The sequence below is a fragment of the Lissotriton helveticus genome, chromosome 7, assembly GCF_964261635.1.
Source record: "Lissotriton helveticus chromosome 7, aLisHel1.1, whole genome shotgun sequence".
Lineage (NCBI taxonomy): Eukaryota > Metazoa > Chordata > Amphibia > Caudata > Salamandridae > Lissotriton > Lissotriton helveticus.
The window spans coordinates 795,785,022-795,792,926 of NC_136068.1; the positions used below are offsets into that span (position 1 = coordinate 795,785,022).

At 39.5% G+C, this 7,905-nt stretch overlaps 1 long non-coding RNA gene across 1 annotated transcript; it reads right to left on the reverse strand.

The window, feature by feature from the left end:
* Positions 1-3,548: 3,548 nt before the first annotated feature.
* On the reverse strand, positions 3,549-4,599 carry LOC144767053 (uncharacterized). Its single transcript, XR_013598045.1, has 3 exons — positions 4,553-4,599; positions 4,426-4,464; positions 3,549-3,700 (listed from the first exon to the last, which is right to left on the reverse strand). It is a non-coding gene; the product is annotated as an uncharacterized LOC144767053 (long non-coding RNA).
* Positions 4,600-7,905: the final 3,306 nt, after the last annotated feature.

Below are 7,905 nucleotides of genomic sequence, written 5' to 3' on the forward strand. Positions count from 1 at the left end.
ATGCACGTCAGTTTGACAGTTGGCCGACTGTTGTGGCCGGCCATTTTACACCGATCCGGCTGACTGGTCGGACAAGCATGTGGGAACTAAATAAAGTTTATAGTTAAAATATTGACTGTGGCTTTGAGTTATGACAAACTCAAAATCAACTGTGGACATTTGGAATATGAGCTCGAAGTTTTATTCACCCGTCGTGGTTTAAAGCTAAAACATATGTTTGCCCATCACGCCTTGTCTTGGCTAAAACTGAAATGATTTCATTTGAAAATGTATATTGATATACATGAATAGGTTCACCTACCAACCTACCAACCCCCTGAAAATCAACAGGGTTGGTCTCCAGTGTTCTTGTTCACTAGAGGAAAACAGAGTAGGGATGCCTCAAAAAGGGCCACAGTCCGCATAAGACCAGATTACCCTTCATAATTGTTTTCAGTCCACTTCAGGCATTGATCACTGCACTAGGAATCCCACACAGGTCAGCATCTTCTTGCGGATACATGGAAAGACATTGTTCCAGGAGACAAACCCCCTATTAAGAAACCGGGCAACACATTCTTCACTACAGACCCAAGTCATATTATCAGGAGGTTGGGTTATTCCAGTTCAGTGGCAAGTTCTTTGAAATGGTTATGTCTGGAATATCTGTAGGCAGTTCCTGCAAGGTGTACAAGAATCATGCACTATATTTATCGCCAAATAAAGTCTTGAACATTGGAAAATAGCTCTATTACCATTAACAAACAGCCTTCCAATGTCATTGGATAAGAAATTCCTTGCCAATCTTTAGAATTCTCTAAAACCAAGCACACACATTTTAGAAGCAGCATATTGCAAGTAAAGTCCTGGTGGGTATACTTTGCAGCTCTTCAAATTTTACAGAATCCGAAGAACAGACATCCTTGTGTTTCAATTTGTTCGTGGAAAAAAGCTTTGCTCAATGGGATATCGCCTTGCAGAAACTCCAGTAAACTTCCATAGAGGTACAGACATTAGATCTCTCCTCTCCACATTTCTGCAGCAAGGCATGTCTGATAGAATTACTTATTGAACTGTAGCTCTCGGACAGGGTGATTAACACCTTCTGGGCAGGCAAAGTTAATTCCCTAACTCAATTTCTGTCCTTTGTCCAGGGAAGCCATAGACCTAATAGTAGATTGGCTGGTGCAGCTGAATCCGTCAGCGTGAGATAACTTAGTTTGCCTGTAGCCCAAGAAAGGTACTTATTGCTTTCACACATGGCTGGAAAACACAGAAAACAGTTTGCTTCCATATGTCAACCACTAAAATAAATGTAAAAATATGTGTTTTAAGAATGTTTATTATTAGCCATTGGTATACTCTGGTTGTGAAAATTAAATCAACCTCTGACACCAATAAGTCTTTAGGAATTTCGTTTTTTTTATATAGTTCAATTAGCAGATATAAACTGATAAATGATTATGCTATCCACTTAATCACAGATATATTTCTAAGTAAAGACTATTAAAATTGTGTTTTGCAATCATTTCATGTGCGGTACAGAGGATCTGTTGACATCATGCAAATATATATTTACCTAATCAATAATAACCCCTCTACTTTCTGCTCGTGCAAGCCTACGACAGCAGAGGGCGCATTGAATGTGAAGGAATTGCCGGTTTGCAGACAATAAACAGGAGCTGGTGCTTTGATCGTCGGCCTTGGATCTGAAAAAAAAATGAAACTCCAAGGGTTCACAATCAAACAAAATAAATCCTGAGGATGTTTTGCCAAGACGGGTGGTAATTGATATGTTTTTCACAGTTTGTAGCTTCTTAGCGGGGTCCTCCCAATGCACCCGTAGGATTCAATGGGGTGATCTTACCAGCTATTTTGCTTTTCTGTCGAAAAATATTCAAGTGCCTGAAGGTCTGCTTGAGTAATTGTTGTAGAACCAAGGAGAACACAGAAGATATAGAATGCAGTGGACAGTTCTGTTCCCTGGGGAAATATATGTGTCCCTAGTCGCTTTAATGGCTATTTGCAGAGAGATTTGAAAGATTTGGTTGAAGTTAGTGAACCTGTGACATGATGGAGTTTATCATTTAACAACCAGCCTACGAAAATCTGAAGACAGTGTCCAGGCTTCGCCAACCATCCCAACATCACCTGCCACAGAAAGGCTGGAGGGAGAGTTTTTACTGGAAGTCACAGAGTTCTTCTTTCCCTGGTCGGAAGGCACAGCATACACATTTGGAAAACTCACATCACAATAAATCAGCAGCATATTGCAAGATAACTCATTTCCCTGCATCGGACTCTGCAAACTCTATTTAAGCTTTACTAGTGAATTCCTTTGGCATCCTTTGTTAAAATACCTTTTCCATGAATCGAAGTCCCTCAGTAGGCAAATGGTTATGATCCCTAAGGTGCAACAATTATTGGTGCTTTTGCGATTTGTTGCCTTACATTTAAAATAGATATTACTATCTCTCCGAGAAAAAATTGTCTCCATTATATCTTCTTTAATAAATTACTTGTGGTTATTAGTTAACAACTTTCTATCAAAAATAACCAAATAGTTTGGAAATTGCATTATTTAATTTGTTATGGTTAGAGTACATGTATTGGTGAATTCTTTAATGCACCCCTTATCCCTAACAACAATCCTCAAACCTCAGAAAAAATACTGAAGCAAATGCTTAGTGTACTACCTCTGGCTAGAGTCAAAATGTGATCCTAAACATACACCCTTCTAATCACACTTACCATTCGACTATAAGTTGGAGTTCTAATAGCAGAGAGCTGTTTGATTTATTTAGGATAAACATATTGAATGGTCTATGTTAGACCTGTCAGCATTAGTATGGACATTCCATAGACTTTTTGCCTTACTCCTCCTATTTTAGGTGAGCTTGTTTTTGTTGGCTTTAGGACTCTGCACACGTTACCACTGCCAACCAGTGCTAAAGTGTGTGTACTCTCTCCTTTAAAAATGGTGAGATTGGCTTACGCCGAACTGCTGCATTTAATTTACTTGTAAGTCCCTGTAAACTGGTACTACATGTTCCGAGTGGCCTGTAAATTAAGTGCTACTAGGGGGCCTGCAGCACTCATTGTGCCACCCACTTAAGTAGCCCTTTAAACATGTCCACGGTCTTCCATTGCTGCCTGTGTGTACAATTTTAAACTGGCATTTTGACCTGGCAAACGAAACCTTTTGGTTAACTAAAGAAATAGTCACTAGCACACCGGTTTAAATGGTTCTCAAACTAATCTTTTGGTGAAACAGATAATACTCTGCCTTTTGCGTGCTACTCAATGTCATACGGCTGCCGGTCCCTAGGTTGTCTAAATTAACGAATGGAGGTGCAAGACTCACTGTCTAGACCTGACTGAGAGCACAGCTGTGTTAAATATTATTCCAACTAAATATGCAAATTGTTACCAACAAATTAAACGTCTTCGATATAAAGAAACACAAGTTTTAGTAATCATTTGTTTCTCAGATAAGGTTATTATTCTGGTTCCCAATTATAATTATTATTTCATATATTACACATTTTGGTTGTGTTGAATCAAGCCATTTCTTCATGACTTTCGCAATACATCGATTAATTGTTTCTGTCAATACACGCGGTGTAAGATACATTTTGTGAACATAGAAACATAATTCCTGGCGATTGGTGATAGTTGGCCCGATGCATTTTGTGACGTCCTGTCCCTTCCTCAGGGGCCACTGTAAATGAAGCAAAAATAAAAACATTTCAATGCGAATACATTCACTGTAATACCAATTTTCAACATGTACAAGAGTTTAAGGTATACTCTACTTAGCCATCTAAAGCGATCGACCCACTCAAGTGAACAAACTCCTTAGTGTTGTTCATGCAAACCAAGTCTGACTTCCGGAGCTTCCTAATGCAGTTGAACAACATGAATCAACAATTTATTGAAATTGATGTGCCAAAACATTCATAATCATAGTGCTAATCAGCATATTCTGCAGACCGAGAAAAGGTGAAATAGAGGTGATGAGGTGACAAAAAACCACAAATGAACAGTAACCAAAGCGACCTAACGTTCGGGTGCACAAAACGATTTCCAAGATAAAACGGGTGCTATGTACTCTAATGAAGCATGCAAGTTAAAAGACACAACTCGTGCCAGATACAGAAAACAAACTGTGCATAAATATTATATGACGAAGTGCACGCAGTGAAGGTGAAAAGATTAAAGTGAGCGCGGTGTGCTCGGAGCCGCTGACTACAGCGTACTGAGAACTACTGTGACGCACAAGAGAATTAGCGGCTGACCTGAGGTCGCCAGGCACAGTTAAAACCCCATCAAAGCAGAAGAATAAAATCAAAGTCTGTAAAGAAAGAAATATATATACTGTAATAGGGGTGCCCGTATGGAACCCTTATGCCACACCATCAGTGCTATAAAAATCGTGAACCATACCTGTTCACGTACTTTCAGTCCTCGCACAAGATAAAAGGTCTGTTGGAAGGCAGAAAGTATGATTAAACTACATTCAACGGTCAACTAAATCTTAAAATGATAATCAAGGAGCGAAGAGAGCACTGACCTGAGTAAGAAAAAAGTTATCGGTGTATACCAGCAGGTTGCTCGAGAAGACACTGATGCAGCGTTCAAACACGAGTGAAATCTCACAGACATCAAATATGCGCTAGAGGTCACGTGGGCAATCAAGGACATAGAAGTAGGAAATCAACGGTGGTCATGTTGGTAGGGTGAATATAGTGCAAACCGCAATAGATAACGGACTGTGAAATACTCAGAACTAAAATTGCCCGCCAAGCGTTTACATGAGTTGAGGGGAAGAAATCTAAGCGATCCGAGTTAAGTCAATGCAATGAGTGCCAAGAATAACACATAGTCAATGGTAGTGCAAGGGACTCATAACAAGTGCTAAACAGCATTCTATGTGCTATATCACATGTTAAACATGATCCTTAATATATCACAAAATCATGTTCTCTCAGATACAGACATAAAAATGAACAGTGACAGGGATAATGGGTTAAATATGCTTCAATTGAGTTGCTAGTGTTGTGTATAAATGGCATAACTCTCTGGCCTGTGTGTGTGTGAAGAAAATGGCAGATGGATGCTAGGCTAGTCTGAAGTGGCAGCTATATTATAGGAACAGCTCCTGTCCATTTTGTCATTAAGTCCCAGTGGTTCCATTGTATGGTATTTCTTGATAGACAAAACTTCTCTCTGTGATAAAAGATGGCTAGAGTCCCTCCCTTCTTTAAACGCAATGTTTTCAATCACCATGAAACAAACTTGTGAGTGTAGTGTTAATGTTGTAACCAATGTACTCCGAGATTGGAGTTTGTGTTTTTATTCTGTATCATACTTTTATGTTCTCCATTTCTAACTTTGATTTTCCTTTTTGTTTTCCCGATGTACATTAGTCCACAGGGACACTTAATACTGTAGACTACAAAACTTGAGTTGCAGTCTGCTGTAAAGTGTAACACCATTTTTCACCCATCCTAGGGTGGGTAATAAAGTTTAACTGCATTGCATTATTGCAGTGGTTGCAATTGTAGCACTTTATCATTCATACATGGCATATGTTTTCGACAAATTTGGTGGAGGACAACTGTTCCTTCAAGTTAGGACTTCTTGTGCACGCAAAAATGGGCTTCTTACTGAAAATGTTGTTGAAATCTTCTTTTTGAAGCAACTCCCATCTCTTCTTGATGTTTTTTTTTTTATATTGAAAGATCTGGTGGAAAATGTGGACACAAACACATTACAGTTAGTAGAAGGTTGCTTAGGTTTGGTTATGAGAAGATCTTTAAGTTCGACTGCTGCAACTCCAGATTCTGCTTTATCAATACAGTCTTGAGAATAACCTCTTTCGGAAAATCTTTTTCTTAGACTTTCAATGTCATGTTGATATGCTGCAGGTGTCAATGAAATTCTTTTAATGCGAAGCATTTGAGAGAATGGGAGATTGCGAATCAGTTGGGGAGAATGTAAACTTTGGTATAGTAACGTATTGTTGCGATCAGTGGGTTTGACATTTGTCTGTGTGTAGATGGTTGAGTTTTTCTGAACTACTAGTACATCAAGAAAGGGTAGTTCTTTCAGACTGATTTGATGAGTGAATTTAATCCTGGTGTTTTTGGTATTCAAAAGTTTGATGTTGCCTTCTGGAGTAGTGGTGGTACCAGTCCATATTAGAATGATGTTGTCATTGAATCGCCGGTATGTCCCAAGATAATGATTCCATTCAGCATTTGATAAAATGTGTTGCTCTTCAAAAGTGGCCCTATATATATTGGCGTATGTGGGGGCCCCCCGAATCCCATACTAGTACCACTTATTTGTAAGAAAAACTCTTCTTCATATCGAAAATAGCTGTGCTGAAGGCAGAACAGCAATAGTTCTAGTACAAAAACTTTATGTGCTCCAATTTTGTCCATTTTTAATAGAGCCCAATCAACTGCTTTGATTCCTTCTTTTAGAGGGATGGACGTGTATAGAGAGGTCACATCGATGGTGCAAAGTACCCATTGTTAACTATAAGTTGTGTCTAAAGTAGGTAATTGGTTGAGAAAATCCGTTGTGTCCTTGATGTTAGTTTTCCACGACGTTACACAGCTCTGTAAAAAGTAGTCAATATATTTGGCAAGTGGTTCAAACAAAGTACCCTCGCCAGAAACTATAGGCATAAAAGGAGGATCTGCGGGATGCTTGTGAATTTTCGGTAACAGGTAGAGGTGGGGACGTTTAGGGTAACGTTTAGTGAGTTATTGCTGTGTTTTGGAGGAAATCCAGTCCATTGCCTTAGCATGTTCCAAAAATTGTTCCAGAGTACAAGCAATCTCATTGGTAGGGTCATGTTCCAATTTCAGGTAGGTGGATTCATCTGTCAGATGTTCAAACAAAGCCATATTTCGTAATAGGTGGGTGCTGGTGACAGGAGGAGGCAGTTAAAACAATAAAGTTAACTAAAGAAATAGTCTCTAGCACACAGGTTTAAATGGTTCTCAAAGTAATCTTTTGGTGAAACAGATTATACTCTGCCTTTTGCGTGCTACTCAGTGTCATAAGGCAGAGAATCAAGTTCAAAGGTCTCTGCTTCACACATAAAACCCAGTATGACCAAGCCCCAAGATACATCAAGGACCGCCTGACGAACTACGTCCCTAGGAGGGCGCTTCGGTCAGCAGAGGCCAGCCTGCTGGTATGCCCCGCTTCAACCTGTCCTCTATGGGCGGGAGAGCATTCTCAACATCAATCCCCCAGGTGTGGAACAGCCTCCCGGCAAACCTTCATAAGGAAGCAAACCTTCTTTCCGTTTAGGAAGACGTTGAAGACGCTGCTTTTCTTAGAGGCTTGGGGCAATATTTAAGCAGCCATCTGCCCTTTCCTTCTGGCTCAGGTGCTCCCTCTAACAGCGCTTAGAGACATCTGGGCAATAATGCGCTTTACAAACCTAAATTACAATTACAATACGGCTGCCTGTCCCTAGGTTGTCTAAATTAAAGAATGTAGGTGCACCTACATTCTTTATTTTAAACTAAACCTTTTGCCAGGCCCAAACCTTTATTTTTAATACATATAAGTCAACCCTAGGGTAGGCCCTAAACAGCCCATAACACAGGATGCAGTGTATTTGAAATGTTGGACAAGTACTTTTTTAAGTTTTACATGTCCTGGTAGTGAAAACCTCTTACGTTTATTATTTACTACTGCAACGCCTACGTCTCCTGTATGATGAACATTGGGTTACCTTATTACATTTAATAGGTAATAATGTTCGATTGAGAGTAGGTCAAAAAGTTGAGTTTGGTCTCCAAAGAGTTGTAATCTAAAACTCTCTTTAATGGTAAAGTTGGATTTTAAGTCACAAATCTGAAAATGCCACTTCGAGAAAGTTTGCATTTTCTTCTCCCA